This window comes from Pelodiscus sinensis, chromosome 16 (assembly GCF_052426305.1).
Source record: "Pelodiscus sinensis isolate ZL-2025 chromosome 16, ASM5242630v1, whole genome shotgun sequence".
Lineage (NCBI taxonomy): Eukaryota > Metazoa > Chordata > Testudines > Trionychidae > Pelodiscus > Pelodiscus sinensis.
Window position 1 is genome coordinate 4,918,374 of NC_143067.1, and position 15,433 is coordinate 4,933,806.

At 40.2% G+C, this 15,433-nt stretch overlaps 1 protein-coding gene and 1 long non-coding RNA gene across 2 annotated transcripts in view; one reads left to right on the forward strand and one right to left on the reverse strand.

The window, feature by feature from the left end:
- GALNT10 (polypeptide N-acetylgalactosaminyltransferase 10) overlaps positions 1–15,433 on the reverse strand; it is a 147,826-nt gene that overhangs the window by 89,037 nt on the left and 43,356 nt on the right. The gene's annotated exons all lie outside the window — the stretch shown is intronic.
- On the forward strand, positions 24–2,454 carry LOC142818749 (uncharacterized). Its single transcript, XR_016346934.1, has 3 exons — positions 24–165; positions 726–861; positions 2,139–2,454. It is a non-coding gene; the product is annotated as an uncharacterized LOC142818749 (long non-coding RNA).

Consider the following 15,433-nt stretch of genomic DNA (forward strand, 5'->3'; position numbering starts at 1 on the left):
GATATTTATGCTTATCCCCAGGAAGGAAAGGAGTTGGAATAACATGGAGGTCAAGGATTGAGCCTTGTCCCTGGATTATGCTGCTTACTACCAGTCATTGAGGCAGGATACAAGAGGTTGGCCACTACAACAGGGCAAACTTTAGTGAAGACCTGTGGAACAGTGGTGAGTCTGAATGAGAGGACTATGTACTGGAAGTGCACAATTCAGAATAGTCTGAAGACATTTTCAACAAATTATTTTTGAAGGTTTCTAACCACTAGGACTGATAGTGTACTAACATACTGCTTTGCACTGCTAAATTAGTTAGCCTGAACAGTCTGACTCAACTAGAAAGTTATTTTCATAGCTCAAATGAAGAGAGGAATTGTATAATTTGTCTGTCTGCCCTCCATTCTACCCTTCCAATAGCATCTTAGTTCCAATAAAGCCTACTCTCCCTACAAATTTTGGCAGACAATACCTGTAATAGTCATCATTGTGGCCTTGATTTAGCAAAGCACTTCAGCACCCGAGTAGCCCCACTGAAATAAAAGCACATATACAAATGGAATCTGGAAAAATATTTCTAAGTCTGCGTAAGCAGTTTGGCTTCTTTTGTTCATCATCTTGTTTGTGCTCCTGCCCCCCCAGTTTAATCACATAACTTACAGAGGTGAATTCCTGCTTTAGAATATCTGCAGCACAAAACATCTAATGATTTTTTTTGTTTTCTGTGTTTTCAGCCCTGAAATATTAAGGTTTTGCTTTTAAATATTCAAGAACATAACAAAATTCTCCATAAGAGTCATGGAAGATCTAATTCTGGGCTTCACTACTTGACAGTGCTACTTTTTGCAGAGAATGTGACAATCTTAAATGGTATGTAAAACATTTCTTCTCCCCTTCCCAAAAAAAGATACTTATCTGCTATGCAAACTAATATACAGTACTCGGCACTTACAAGTGTGTAGATCTATGCAAGATTTTTCACACTCTCCTCATAGGCATACTTCCTGCTGTTGCCTAGGTTACTTGAATATGTATCTTATCACATTGTCTACATTTCCCCTATTTACCTTTCTTAATTCATCAGCTATGCCCGTATGCTGTTTGGCTTTCCAAATGCCACTTTGATGGAGTTTAACAATGAAATTGGTGCACTCTGCAGTGACAATACAGTATTCTGCATATTGCAAAGGGAAGTGCTTGATATTTGGAGAGGCTGAAATATAGTTACTAGTTTCTGAAAGGCTTCTTATGAAAGTTTCATTTTGTCAGAAAATTTCAGCCATCACTCAAAACCAAAATAAACGGTTTATCTCAGGCATAACAAATAGTGTTCTCTCAGGTATGCAAAAAAAAGCAGTCAGATCTAAGAAGGGTGTTGAATGTGTGAAAAATACTAATTCAAGTTTCATGTATTTGAACTGTTCTGGAGGTGGGGGGCTGTGTGTGAAATTGCACTATGAGATCATCCACATCCCATTTAAAATAGATTTTGCAACTCACTAAGGATACGTCTATACAGCAAGGCTAAACTTGAAATAAGCGACGCAACTTGAGCTATGCTAATTGCGTCACTTAAGTCGAAATAGCTTATTTCAAAATAGAGCACTTTTCCTTCAACTTCCCTTACTCCTCATTCAATGAGCGTTACAGGAGTCAGAGTAAGCAGTCCTCCAGCTCAACATTATTTTGACATTATGTCAAAATAACTAATGAATAACTGTGTGAATGTGGACTATGTTATTTCAGAATAACGCTGCTGTGTTGACATAGCCTAAGTTTACATGGTTAATGACTTAAAGACTCAGGACATGGCAGAGTTAAGAAATGCCTTTATGTATTCATTTACATTTAAAAAACTGAAGTTATTCCATATGAAAAGCTCTGGATGCCCTAGACAGTCAATGTACCAAAACAGCAAAATAGCCTGCCACTCAATCTTCCCCCCCAAAATAATGTCTCAAATGGCTTTTGCAGTAAACCTGAACTATTAAGTCTGGGATATTTTGAACATTAAGATACAGTCTTCACTACATGAGCACATTATTTCCAAAATGTAACTTTCAGTTTTTCTCCCTTAGATACATATTACAGCAGGTAGCAGTATTTAATTTTTACACTTACACTGATTTTTCTATTCTATTCCACAGAGGGTGCTGGGTCTCTGGGAATGTCACTTTCATGTTGCCAAACCAGCAGCCTGCACTTTTTACGAGGGTAAGTTCCACAACCCTGCTAATCTGAGACTAGGTCCCTAGTTTCAGCACCTCTTTCTTACCAAAGCTCCTTCAAATATGTTCAAATAGCATGAACTACTTGGAGACTTAATCTCTTGGGAACAATACAACCAGCAGATGTTTGCAATAATATAAACAAGACAGAAACTGGAATGCAGCACACAGGACTGCAGAACACCCACGTGCAGTTATGCTCATACTACACTCATTAAAATTTAATTCAAAACTAGATAGAGCTTGCAAAGTGCAGAGACTGCATCATGAGTTTCACTTCAGGCAAAAGAAATGAAACAGAGCAAGAATGCTGCCACCAGAAGATTGGTGAGTGGTCGAGAAATAACAGATTTATCTGGCTAAAATTATCAAGAGATACTCAGGGTGTGGAATCCACAGTGACTCAACAGCAGCATGTACTCATGACATTGACTGTGGTACACATATGCAAGCATCTCTTTACACCCACTCTGAAAGATGAAATACTGTTCATTTAATCGCTACACAATGTGTAAAAATAGAGCAAACCATAGTAAGAGTTTATTAAAACATTTGTCTTCATAGCATTATGTGGCAATTTTATTAGAAACCCAGAGACAGCCACATTACTTTGAATAGTGCACTGAGCGTTAATGTGAGCCTTTGTCCATAACAAGGAGTGAGCTATCTGGATCCCATTTCTGGCAAGCATATACCAGATCTATGGAGACTGGCACATTTACGCTTAGCACAGGGACCAATAATCAAATAGGAAAGAGTTCTAAACTCTTGTATCCTGGCACTCTTGCACGTGTGCTTCCAAGATCCGAAAGTGGGACGAGCTGTTAGGACTTTGCACTGCCTTTGTTAATACTATACTATCAAACTTCAGTTAAGTTATAGACTTTTCAGAAAACTTGGTCCTATATTCATTACAGTCTCAACCACATTACACCAAATTTATTTTTTGGCTTGCACAAACTTGCCATTTCTGATAATGCAACATTCATACCATGACAAAAGGTATCATTAAAAAAAGGGCTGTCAACAACAGTTAACTTACTTCATTTTGAGTAAATTGCTTAACTCAATTAAAGATCAATTGCATTGTTTAACAACAACTGATTACCAAATATATTGATTTGAATTACAACCCAGTACAAAGCATACAGTGCTCACTATATAACAAATGATATTATTAACTAATTAAAACTATGGTTCATCTACACTTTTTAAATCTTGTGATTAATTTAATCATTTGACAGCCCAAATAAAAATGTACATAGCCAATACACCAAAAGGCAAACGCTGTTACTCACATGTGTTTACTTAGCATGTTTAGAACATTTCAGCTAAGTAGCCTCTGTACCACAGTATTTGAAGAGAACTTTTTGAGTTTTTATTTATCATACATTAGAAATATTTCACTGAGTGTCAGTCTCATATAGCAAGGCTACAGTGAGAGGAAACTAGAATTAAGAGATGCAGCTAATGTTAATAATTATAATGAACCTATCTTATGTCTAAAGACCATAGCTTAAAGTGCAGCCTATGCCATATGTGAACATCCACTATCTGTCACAGAACAACTCATCACTGCTGAAGGAAAACCCAAGAGCTGCGAGTTAATTACAATTATTCAAGTAAAGAAGCATCTCACAGAACCATGGTGACCAACCAGTTCTGAACTAGCCATAGTCAGCACGCCAAATAGCCAGGTTGTTCAAGCCACACTCAACTGGCCAAATAGCCACATGTGGCTAATGGCTAATGTGTTGGACACCCTGGTCATAGAATTACAGACCGCTCTAGACATGGCAGTAGCCAACATTGACAAATCTTCCCCTTGACAACAGAAAATTGCATGCCAAGTGACCACTTGTCTGTTTTACAAGTTTACTTACCCTATGTCCATGAAATATATTGCTATGTGATTTCTTTGAGAATCACTTTAATGAAATTGTAGAAATGGAGGAAAAACCACAAAACAAATTTAACATTTTCCTATTCCCTGCCCCCCTCCACCTTCTGAAAAAAAAATTCACTTACCACCTATGCAAACAGAAATGTCAAATTATTCAAGCTGTCGTCTATAATGACAGACTGGTAAGATGAACATCTTGCAACCTCTCAATGTAGGAACTGCTAAAAAGTTTGACTAACTTTGTTTGCTCTGGTAGTGGACTTCCTTAACTACATCTCTGTGTTCCATCTGACCTTACTAATAATCACTCAAGCTTCAAATCTGCTACTGAAGTCACTATGTAAGCAATTATTTGCCTCTGTACAAAAATGTTAATTTCATGCTCTGTAAACATATCCCCTTCTAAAAGACCAACCTGCCTATATAGTTTGACAGCCTGATGACAATCTTTTGCGGCAAATGTCTAAAATGCCTTTTAGTTGGTAACATCTGTTATTTTCCACCCCACGGAAAACATGAATAGACAGATGTTATGTCCTTCCTTTCTGGTTATGGTTCACTTGTAGAATTTTTAAATTAAGTGCCAGTTTAATAGATTTTAGGCACCTGGAAAGCTCATCACAGGACACTAATTCAAAAGCAGCTTCTCACACAGTAGAATTAAAAAGCTAACAACAATGTAACAATATTGTATTACAACATTACAGCACTAAAAATACTGTGGAAATGACCATTTTCACGCTATTTTACACAGCAAGAAATATAGTAGATGAACAAGAGGATGTGTGGTTAGGAAAGAATTTTTAAAAATTAGTCACGGGAATTTCAAGAGGAAAATGATATCAAGTTTAGGGGTGAGCATAAACTGAACCCACTAGTGAGAAACGGCTATAATATTCTCTGTCACCTGCAGTTCTGTATAAATTACCCAGAACACATCTTGTACTTACTAGTTGTGACACTAGAGAGCAGATCATACAACAGTTAAACATGTAAAACAAGCCTCTCCCCATCTCCAGGATCTAGACAAGTTCATACTGCAGTTTCAGCGCAGTGGTTTTCATTTGCTGACACCCCCCCCCCCCAAAACCACAACTGGACATCCAGTGTTTTACATCAAACTCAGGATACTGTACCCACACTGATACATAGTTCAAGATAGCTGGTCACCCCCAACAATCTAGCGAAGAGAAATTAGACAACTCAGTGTGCCAAAATATGCCACAACAAAAGTTGCCCTCCTTGCAGAAGAAATGGCACTTGAATCCCAAATATGCATAGACTTCTTCTGTTAGGAAGTAGTAAGAAATTATTTGAACCTGAAATTATTAGAGATGCACGATGTGAATCGAGATTCACGTCACTCCGTAATTCTTAGCTAATCTGAATGCTGAAAGTCAGCCTCAGTACTGCATGTTAAGTTATTAGCCTATGAAGTCCTGAATATACATTTGAATTTGTAATGCGTCCTCCCCCCCCAAGCTTTTACTTCTTTCCTAGTATACTTCACAAGTACCTTTAACCAGACCTGCTTTCCTATAAATCATCCTATAATGAACTCCTTGAAGGTTAATGTGTTAAGAGAGCCAGCCTTACTTCTGAGAACTTGATTCAAATTTGGCTTAAGTGACAAGCAAAGCAACTTGAAGATTTAAGTCCCTATATAATGCTTACAGATTATAAAATGTCTATGTAGCACCATAAATTTACACTGTGCACATAGATAAGACAGGTTCCATGACCCAAAAGAGCTTAAGCCACAGCATTCAGTACACTATCAATTATGGAAGTGAAAAGCTTTCAGACAGTTGATGACATCTCAATAATGCCTTTCAAAATAAATGACATTTTCTGTTTGGGAGATGATTACACAGGACAACCGGTCTATCAGATTGAAGTGCAATAGGGCAATACAGGGGAAGCGTCTGCAGCATTTATAATCACTTCATTATTGCTTAAACTTAAGTTGTCAGTCATTCACTAAAATCCATCTGATTCTATAAAGACAGATTCAATACATACAACAGCAGATTAAAGTCTCAAAGAACCCAATAGCATCAATAAGACGGCTGTCCATTTTTTCGAGTGTTTAAGTGAGAAGTCAGATTTGCACTTGCACAATATGCCACAGACGACTGCCTGTCACCCTATATTCTTCCATGGCCAAACAACACTTGTAGGAACATGACGCAGTCCCTAAAGCAGTAGCAGCACCAATAGCCTCCTTGAGATAGATTACAAGCTCACCTGCTCTTATAGAAAAGTATTACCCTAAATGCATAAAGCAATGCCAGTCCCAACTAGAGATGTTAAAATGCAGTTATTCAAGTAAACTTGTAATTGCTGAAAAGCGTCAGTGGTTATACGCGGGGAAAAGGACAAGGCAGCTCCGTGGGAGCTAGTGTGCCAGCCTGTCTGCCCCTCACACTGCTGCCTCTGATACAGGTTCATCGGTTAACGGTGTACACAGTTACACTTTCACAACTCTAGTTCCTACTAGATTTGAGAAGCCTATTTACAAGGGCATTTGAAGCCTTCAGTAGGATTTGCATTAAGGGTACACCAGTCTATAGCACTTATTGACATTTTCCATGGCAATCTGTACAATCCTATCACAGTAAGTACACTTTCTGGAGAAGGTTGAACAAAGTCAATTTGTGGTTGACTAGCAACCCCTAGCAAGCTTTTCTTTACGGGGTTGGGAAGTATCATGTGGTCCATAACCCACTCAAGGGTTAATGGAATGAAAATCATTGCCCAAGAAGGAAAGTCTTTTGTATCTTCTATGGCGCTCAGGGGAGGGAGATATAACATCAGCAACTCTGGAAGGCAAATATACCTCTTGATTGGTAATTCTTGCACTGAAGAAATACAGTTTTGCAAGGTTACTTTTGTAGTGAGAGTGTTTTGGTACCAGGGAACATAGTCCAGCACACTTTACTGAGGTCAATCGCTGGAAGGTTTAATAGCAAAGTCAGGGCATAAAGAAAGAAGACGACATCAAGCTCAGCGATTTAAAAGGTGTCAGTACCAAGTTCTCATGGTTGATTTGTAACAAACAGTTTTGCCAAGAACTCTATCTGCTGGGAACAAGAAGCAGCCTTCAATTCCAACTCTCTTATGGTATCTTGGTCTATACTTGGCACCACTGTTTGTACTACTGCAGCCTACTGTGGCTTTAACAGTTACCCCCATTTTATTAGACACTGGAAGATGTATTGTGTCAGTGCACTTAAATTCACCCATAATAATTTGATTATGGGAGACAGTTTTTGACCTTAGATATTAAAACATATCAATGAGATGAGTTCAATTTAGTAGACACTCCTACTATTAGACTTCAAGAACTTTATGGCCAGTATCCTATCATAACCACCTTACTAGCTATATTTTCCTGTGCTATAGAAGACTAATTTATAAATTCATATCCACAATTGCATACTCTTTATTACAGCAATACTTCAGATTCCAGTTAACTTGAATTTATTGAGTCAAACGGTTAAAAACCACTTACTCAAGGCAGCAAAATACTTTCAGAGAAAGGAAACTTCCATGCCACTTTCAAGAACAGTGCCTGATATTAAGGTGGAAAAAGTAACACATTATTAGCTACTTTATTAAATTCAGATTTTAAAAGTTTCTAGCCAATTGAATCTCAATTGATTAGGAAATAAACACTTCTATGTACCACTGTTTTAAAAGGTGTGCGCTCCCCTTAGTTTTCAAGAGTGCAGCAAGTCCATGCTAATATTTTCAGCTAAGGGACAACTGAAGAAAAGCCCAATTAAACAACAAAGGCACTATGGCAAAGTCATGTTCTATTTCAATAATCCTCTTTGTGAGCTTCAGAAAGATCACTGAATGCAAAGTGGTAACGCACATGTAGTTAAAGCCTTCATTGCTTAATCCTCCATCCTTAGCGAGGAGTATTCTAATAGTGTCAGGAATAATAATTTATATAGTAATTTATACCGTGGCTCTAATTATAGGAAGCTAAAACAACTCATCCATGAAGGACAAGTATGAAGATTCTTTCAAACATAGAAAGACCATAACTTTTAAGAGCTGTAGACATTAAAGTATTAAAAAATGTCTCAGCAGTAAAATTGCTTTGGACAAGCCCAGGCATCCCAAGACTGAAGGAACAGGAAATTTCCCAAAACCTATATCCAAACAAATTAAACTTTTTTCATATTGTTTTAGCTAGAGAGATAGGATAAGATCACTTGTGTTCTTTAACAGAGGAAATGGAACAAGCCAAATTTTTAGCTTTTGCTAAGATGCTTCCTATAAATAAGTCTAATACATCTGCAAAGGAAATACAAAAGCATTTTTTCTAATGCTGCGCACACTCAATATTTGTTTTTAAAGCAAACAAATATCAACTTTAAGTCTTAGTTCTATTATACAAATGACAGAACATTACTATATCATGTATCCACCCTGTTTTCCTCCTACATTATTAAGGCGGATGCTTTGTAGAAAATGTCACAAAATAGTTTTTAGAAATGACTATCAAACTCAGGTGACATACTTGTGAAATATTAAAGGCTTACAGGCTCCAGTCATCACAGGAAATATACACAGTACATCAAGTTGGTGCTTAATCCAGTAGGAGGCACCACTGACATTTTGGGAGGGTGGATGACCCATTAAAATTTCACTAGCATTCAACTTTCTATTGTCTCATTCTCTTTAGTAAGGACATTTATATGAAAAGTAGGATACTTGAGGTGTTCTGCTTTTTGTGGGTTTGTTACTTATCTTAGGTTATAATACTCTGATGTCTTTTCCACAAAAAAGCAAACAAATATATTACCTAATAAACAATGTGAAAGCAGCACAGAAGATGCAGACTTTTTCTAACAAGACTCCAATCCTGCAACAGGAGCTATATTAAATGTAAGTGTCTGAGATACCAGATTTGCAGAGAAAATGTTTTTTTTTCCAGTTTCCCCATAGGATGCCAGCAGGACTAACAGGTGAACACATTTTCACAGATGAACATAGCATACTGTGTGTTATAGCAGGTTCTCCAATTTCTATTTTTGTATTTAAAAACCACGTACAATATTTTAACTAGTAATTTCCCTCCACCCCACCCCCAAAATCAGAACCTGGAGAATGGCTTTCTGCAGAGGCACTGTCTGTGTGGATGGCAAAAGGAAAGAAAAAGGTACTTTGTGTTCCTGAAAAATGTCTCATCCTGGCCAACAAAACAGCAGCATAATGGGGCTGCCAAAGGCCTTTCTGTCTAATTTTCACTGGTATATTGGGAGACCCTAAAGAGAGGCCTAAAAGATGGGAACTGAAATTCATATTGCAGGGAGTTCTCAGGGCTCTCACAAGGACAGAAGTTGCCTGAATGGATTCAAAGGTAACTTTTCTAAGGTCACAAGACTAGGTAGCTTTAGATGACTAAACTTAAAGTTTGTAAGCTGTTTTCCACGAATACCCCTTGCAGCTAAGAAAAGTCAGCATGGTTCTCTAGCAAGACTGGCCCTTAACTAAGCTCCCTGGCCTTAGACCAGGCTTGCACATGCGGCCCTCAGGGGCTCACTGTACAGCCCATGACAACTATGGGTGGCGCGGCCCCATCCAATCCGCCGGCCAGGCAGAGGAGCGACACGCTGCCGGGGAGGGCGAAGTGCGGCAATTCTTGCCGCCGGGCTGCCTGTGTGTAGCTCCAGCGCGAGGAGGCGAGCCAGAAGGCGGGACTCCAGCAGATGCTGGCGTGAGGTCACAGCCAGCGACCGCCGGATTCAAAAAGGCAGAAGCCAGGTAGGGGAGGGAGAAGGGACTTGTGCAGAGGGGAGTGGGGCAGCTCAGGAGAAATGGGAAGACACCAAGGGGCAGGATGAAGGAAACAAATGCCAGGGGGCCAAGTGGAGAGACCCTTTTTTTTTTTTTTGGCTCAACAAACATTTTTAGCCACGTGTGGTATTTTTTGGGAGAGCATCCCGACTTGCGGCCCGCAGCTATTTCCTTTGGAGTAACAGGGCCATCGTCGCTTTCTGAGTTGTGCAGCCTGCCTTAGACAGTCTTTGGTCAAAACATCAATGGATGTTCTCCCTAGAAATCCAGATCAATGACGCCTATTGTTTCTGTATTATCCATTCAGTGTTCAGGCAGGCGCTGAATTTGGCGACATACATAACAGCTGTGCTTGTCATTTGCTTTACACGTTATTTTGTGCTTATTGCAGAGACTGTTGCAAACTGTTTTGCACAGTACCTCTTGGAACTTCTGTAGAAGCCAGTCAGGATAAAGCAAAGGGACTGGTAAAATATTCACGTATACTTAGGTTAAATTGTGTAATGGAGCTACCCTGAAATATTGCACATTTACTATATCATCTGTTACCTTCTGAGGGTATATGTCTACACTACAGTTTTGTTGGAAAACCAGCTGTTTTTCCAACAAAACTTGAGCAAGGTCCACAGTGCAATTGCATTCTTTCGCAAGAAAGTCAAAAGAATAGAGGGGTTTTTCCAGCATTGGTAATCCTCATTCTTTGAGGAAGAAGCCTTTTTGTGAAAGAGGTCTTTTGCAAAAAGGCACGTGTGGACGGGGAAAAGGAAGTTCTTTGGGATGGAGAGGAAAGAGGAAAAAGCACAGGTGCCCTGGTGGCCATTCTGTCGATAACAATCACATGTGAGAGAAGGTCCATTCGGTCTGGATGCTCTCTTTTAAAAAAGCAGATTGCTTTTTCAATGCACTTTTGCAGTGTGGGCGCTCTTTCAGAAGAAGTTTTTTCAGAAGACCTTGTCCAAAAAAAGCTTCTTCCGAAAGAAGCCTGTAGTCTGGACATAGCCTTGTTTTCAGAAGATTCTTTACAATACAAAAATCAGATATACAAGTCTTGTACCTCTCAAAAAACCTACCCCAATACCCTATCCACAGTGCCTGTCTTTACTCTTATGTGATAGATGGTACTCACTGTTGTCTCACTCAACAGCTCTGTATTATATAAGTAAACTACAGTTATAGCTTCAGATCTAAAGCAATTGGGTCAAAATAGGGTATTGATACCAATAACTAACCTGCCCAATAGAAGAAGCAATCATTAAAAATAGTTTACGGTGTATGTAATCAATATGTTCAGCTAGGGTTGTGAATGGTTAATTGGTAAGCATCATCCTTAATGGGTGATGCTTGCTGGTTACAGTTACACAGCAGAGCTAGAGCTGTTCACCACCTGGCTGCAGGGCTGGAACAGCCCCTCACCTGTCCCTGTTTAAGCAGTTAACCAGATAAATGTTACATTTAACTGGTTAACGGATTTAATGGGATTTTATATCCCTATCTTCAACCCACTTCTAAATGCTCACTGAACCAAGAAAGCACATCTAGTCCAGAGGATACACCTCATGGCTCTGCATCAGTCCAAGCTTTCCTTAAAGAACCCTCCTTTAGATAAGTATAACTACTCATACCATTAAGTGACTGGTAAGGGTCAAAACTGAATAAAACATTCATCCAAAGGCTTAACTTCCATGAACACAAGGAAGCATTTTCAGCTCCTGTACAAATAAGAGAAATTTGCTTTTTTGGATCCTCTTTTCTAAGCACCAGTGAATGCTTTCGTTCAGCTGTAACAAGTCAGTCAAACCAATCTGTGTTCAAAATCAGCAAAACAGCAATGCATGTTTGTTTCCTCAAAGCACAAAGATTTGCTAGGAGGATTATGTATAAGCTGTTTTAAACACTAATGCGAAGTTACAAAGTCCAAATCATTAGACTTACACTTCATCTGATACGTCTCCCTACTGGAACACAGGGTGCCATGTTCCTTCAAGCAACAAGTTGGGTCCCTGCTCAAACAGTCACCCATAGATGCTTCTATCTCTAATCTTTTCTTAAAATTATTGTTCCCCACTGGGATAAGGATGAGAGCAAGCCACCTGATGTTTAAGCTAGTTAATCAGCTAGATAAAAAGCTTGAGGGAGGATCTTGAGTTTATAGTGGAAAGGAGTGAAAATTTCTTTTAGCCATCTTGTGTACAAATTAGCTGCAGCATGTACATCTAAAGATGCCTAGCTCTGAGACACTGATACATCTACTCACCACAAGAGTATCCTTGAAAAAAATAATAAAAACTGAAAAGTTTTCTTTAAATACACAATCCCTCTATTCTCCTGGTCAGACTTTCAAGAAACACCTTACTGACAAAGGAAGAAGCACATTTCAAAGAACGTGATCACTATTAATTGGGGGAGTTTAATGCATATTTAATTAGATCGTTGTGGGCAGTGACTCCTTTGTCAACTGTCATGTTTAATGGAAGGGCAGAAAAAGTTTCTGAAGGTCAACTTCCAGATTATTTTGTCTTGTCAAATCTGCTGCCTCCGGAAAAGAGGTTTCTGCATGACTGAAGAGAATGGATGTCTCAGATTAACATAGTTGCTTTCTGTGTGGATACTCAGCTGGCAACCATGAGGGGCAGATTGTGTTCTCTGAGATGGCTGGTACTAGGAGGTTTTTTGATAGAATACTGGAATATAAACACAAAACATTTAACAGTGGCGCTGAAAACATTGAGGGGTTGCAGGAAGAAAGCACATCTTTCCACTCCAAAGAATTACACTACACAAATGGAGCTTGATCATTTATTATATGAAATTAGAAGTTGGCCGAGGAGATCCTTATCTTTTGAAGACCCCTTGGTAGATCTTGCCTGGTCTCTCACTGCAGAGATGAGCAATCCCGTGACATATGTATATAGAAATGTGATAGCACTTTTACACATGCTATTCAGTAGGGAGAAATGAGCCAGCATGTGCCACCACAGACTTTTGCTGGATCTAGAATTGACTGGAAAGGCAATTCTTGTGGGTGCATGAGAGGGACTCCACTCCAGGATCTGTAAGAAAGTTGGCCCTAATAAAATCAATGTGGCCATGGCCAAAGATTGCACTGGTACTAATAAGCTACAATCTGGCCCTTCCATTGCCAGTCCTGTCAAGCGCTACAGAATATCCTTGGCATACAGCCTCTCTCAGGCAAGGGTTCCCTGCTCAAGATTGGGGAGAAGGAATGACATGACAACTAGCAGATGACAACTAGCAATGGAGGCACTAATGGGTGCCATTCCAGGGCTTATTGTAGGACTGATGCCAGTACTGGTTTAAGTGACAAAAAGTAAAAGCAGCTCAAAGACATAATAGCCATTCTGGGTCAGACCAAAGGCCCATCTAGCCCAGGATCCTGTCTTCAGACAGTAGTCAGTGCAGTAGTCAAGGTACCTCGGAGGGAGTGAACAGAACAGCTAATCATTAAATGCTCGATCCCCTGTCATCCATTCCCTGGCAAACAGTTGCCCTTCCATCCTGGCTAAATGTCATTGATGGACCTATTCTCTGTGAATTTATCTAGCTATTTTTAAACCCTATTAAAGATATGGCCTTCACAACCTTTGTAGGGACAAGGAGTTCCACAGGTTGACTATGCATTGGGTGAAGAGATACTTCATTTTGTTTGTTTTAAACCTGCTACCTATTAATTTTATTTGGTGACCTCCTAGTTTTTGTGTTATGGGAGCAAGTAAATAACTTTTCCTTATTTACTTTCTTCACACAAGTCATGATTTTATAGACCTCTATCATATCCCCCCTTAGAAATCTTTTCCAAGCCGTCCCAGGCTTATATGAGGAGAGATTAATGACAGCCATTCCATACCCTAACATTCCTGTGGCCTTTTTCTGAACTTTTTCCAATACCAATATATCTTTTTATGAGATGCGGCGACCACATTTGCATGCAGTAGCAAGATGTGGGCATACCATGGATTTATAAAGAGGCGATAAGATACTCTCTCATTCACTATCCCTTTTTAAGTGATTCCTAACATTACTGCGGCATCGAACTCACCTTGTGTGATGAGCGTGTTGAGCAATGAGCTGCACTGGGACTATGTTCAGGAGCATTGTTCAGCCTCAGAAGATGGCACCAGTCTCTGCAGACATCAGCACCAATGTATTCAGGCATACGTGGTATTGAGAATCTCTGTGCTAGTAACAACCCCCTCAGGTTTCGTCTCTGTGCTGGAACCAGAGGCGTGTTGTCTAGTAGCAGCACTTGCTGAAAACCGTCATCTTGGTTCCAGCTGTTACTCTTGTGGACTGCTCTCAGCTGAACAACGTGACATTGTTTCTTGGCATTTCCAGGTACGGGACAAGGAACAGCATCAGATGCATGTATTGTGAATGTGTTTTTCTGAGCCAGAAAGAGGATCTCCTGCATCCATTGACTAAGAGGACTAGGCCATCACAAGAAGGAAATGGGATAAACCCGGTAGTTTTACAGACCACAGTTGTTAACAGTTGGGTCTCTCATTCCTTACGTGTATGTGGGGAGGAACACCCAACAAAACTTATTAAAAACCAAACAAACTTAGAACAAAAAAAAGAGAAGTGGTCTGACAGTCCCGATTCTGTCTTACTCCCATTGGCAATAAAACAGAACTTAGGAAAGTTTAGCCTCTCACACGGAGGCATATATCCTGCCCGCTGGATATGGCTATTCAAAGATTCTGAGCTTGTAAACGTAATACGTATACACGGCCTACAGCAGGATCCACAATGTACTCAAAGCACTCCAGTGGGTAAGTGTTCAGACTGATGTTTTAAGCATTTTTGTTGTAGTGGCAAGATGTTAGCATGCCTCTGTCAATTATGAATGTTCTAATTTAGAGCTGGCTGATCCTGTGTCTGGAACCAATCAGACCACTTTGCCACACAAATAACAGTCACCTTTAAAAATTTAGAGAGGCTTTAACAAACCCTGTCAGAAGACACATGGCAGCAGCTATTCCCCAAACCCTGCTATTCAGGCTGTCCTTAGGGAGGCCTGGGGCCACTCCCTCACCACAAGTCTCACCCCCATTCCACCCCCAAGTCCTGCCCTTGCTCCACCTGCTTCCCAAAGCCCCCTCCCCAAGCAACATGAGTCATAGGATTACTGGAGGGCTTAGTGCAGAGGTCACCCAGCTTCTGCCACCACGATGAGGGGGAAGCAACCCAGCAACCTGTTCCAAACACCCGCCCTCTGTGTCCACTGTGTTCTGTTTCACCGCCGCCATGGTGAGGTAGAATGCAGTAGACTGGGATAGGGTGGTGGGGAGGGATGCAGGACAGCGGAGCAGGCTACCAGGTAGCTCCGACTCCCACCATTGCAAGGAGGGTTGTGTGTGTGACCCCTGCTGCTGTCCCATACCAGCCCCCTGGTAATCCCCCAGGCTGCCCTGGGCCCCATCCACAGGGCAGTTGAGGCAGCTCCCATGGCCTCCCCCAACACCGTGCAGGATCTAGA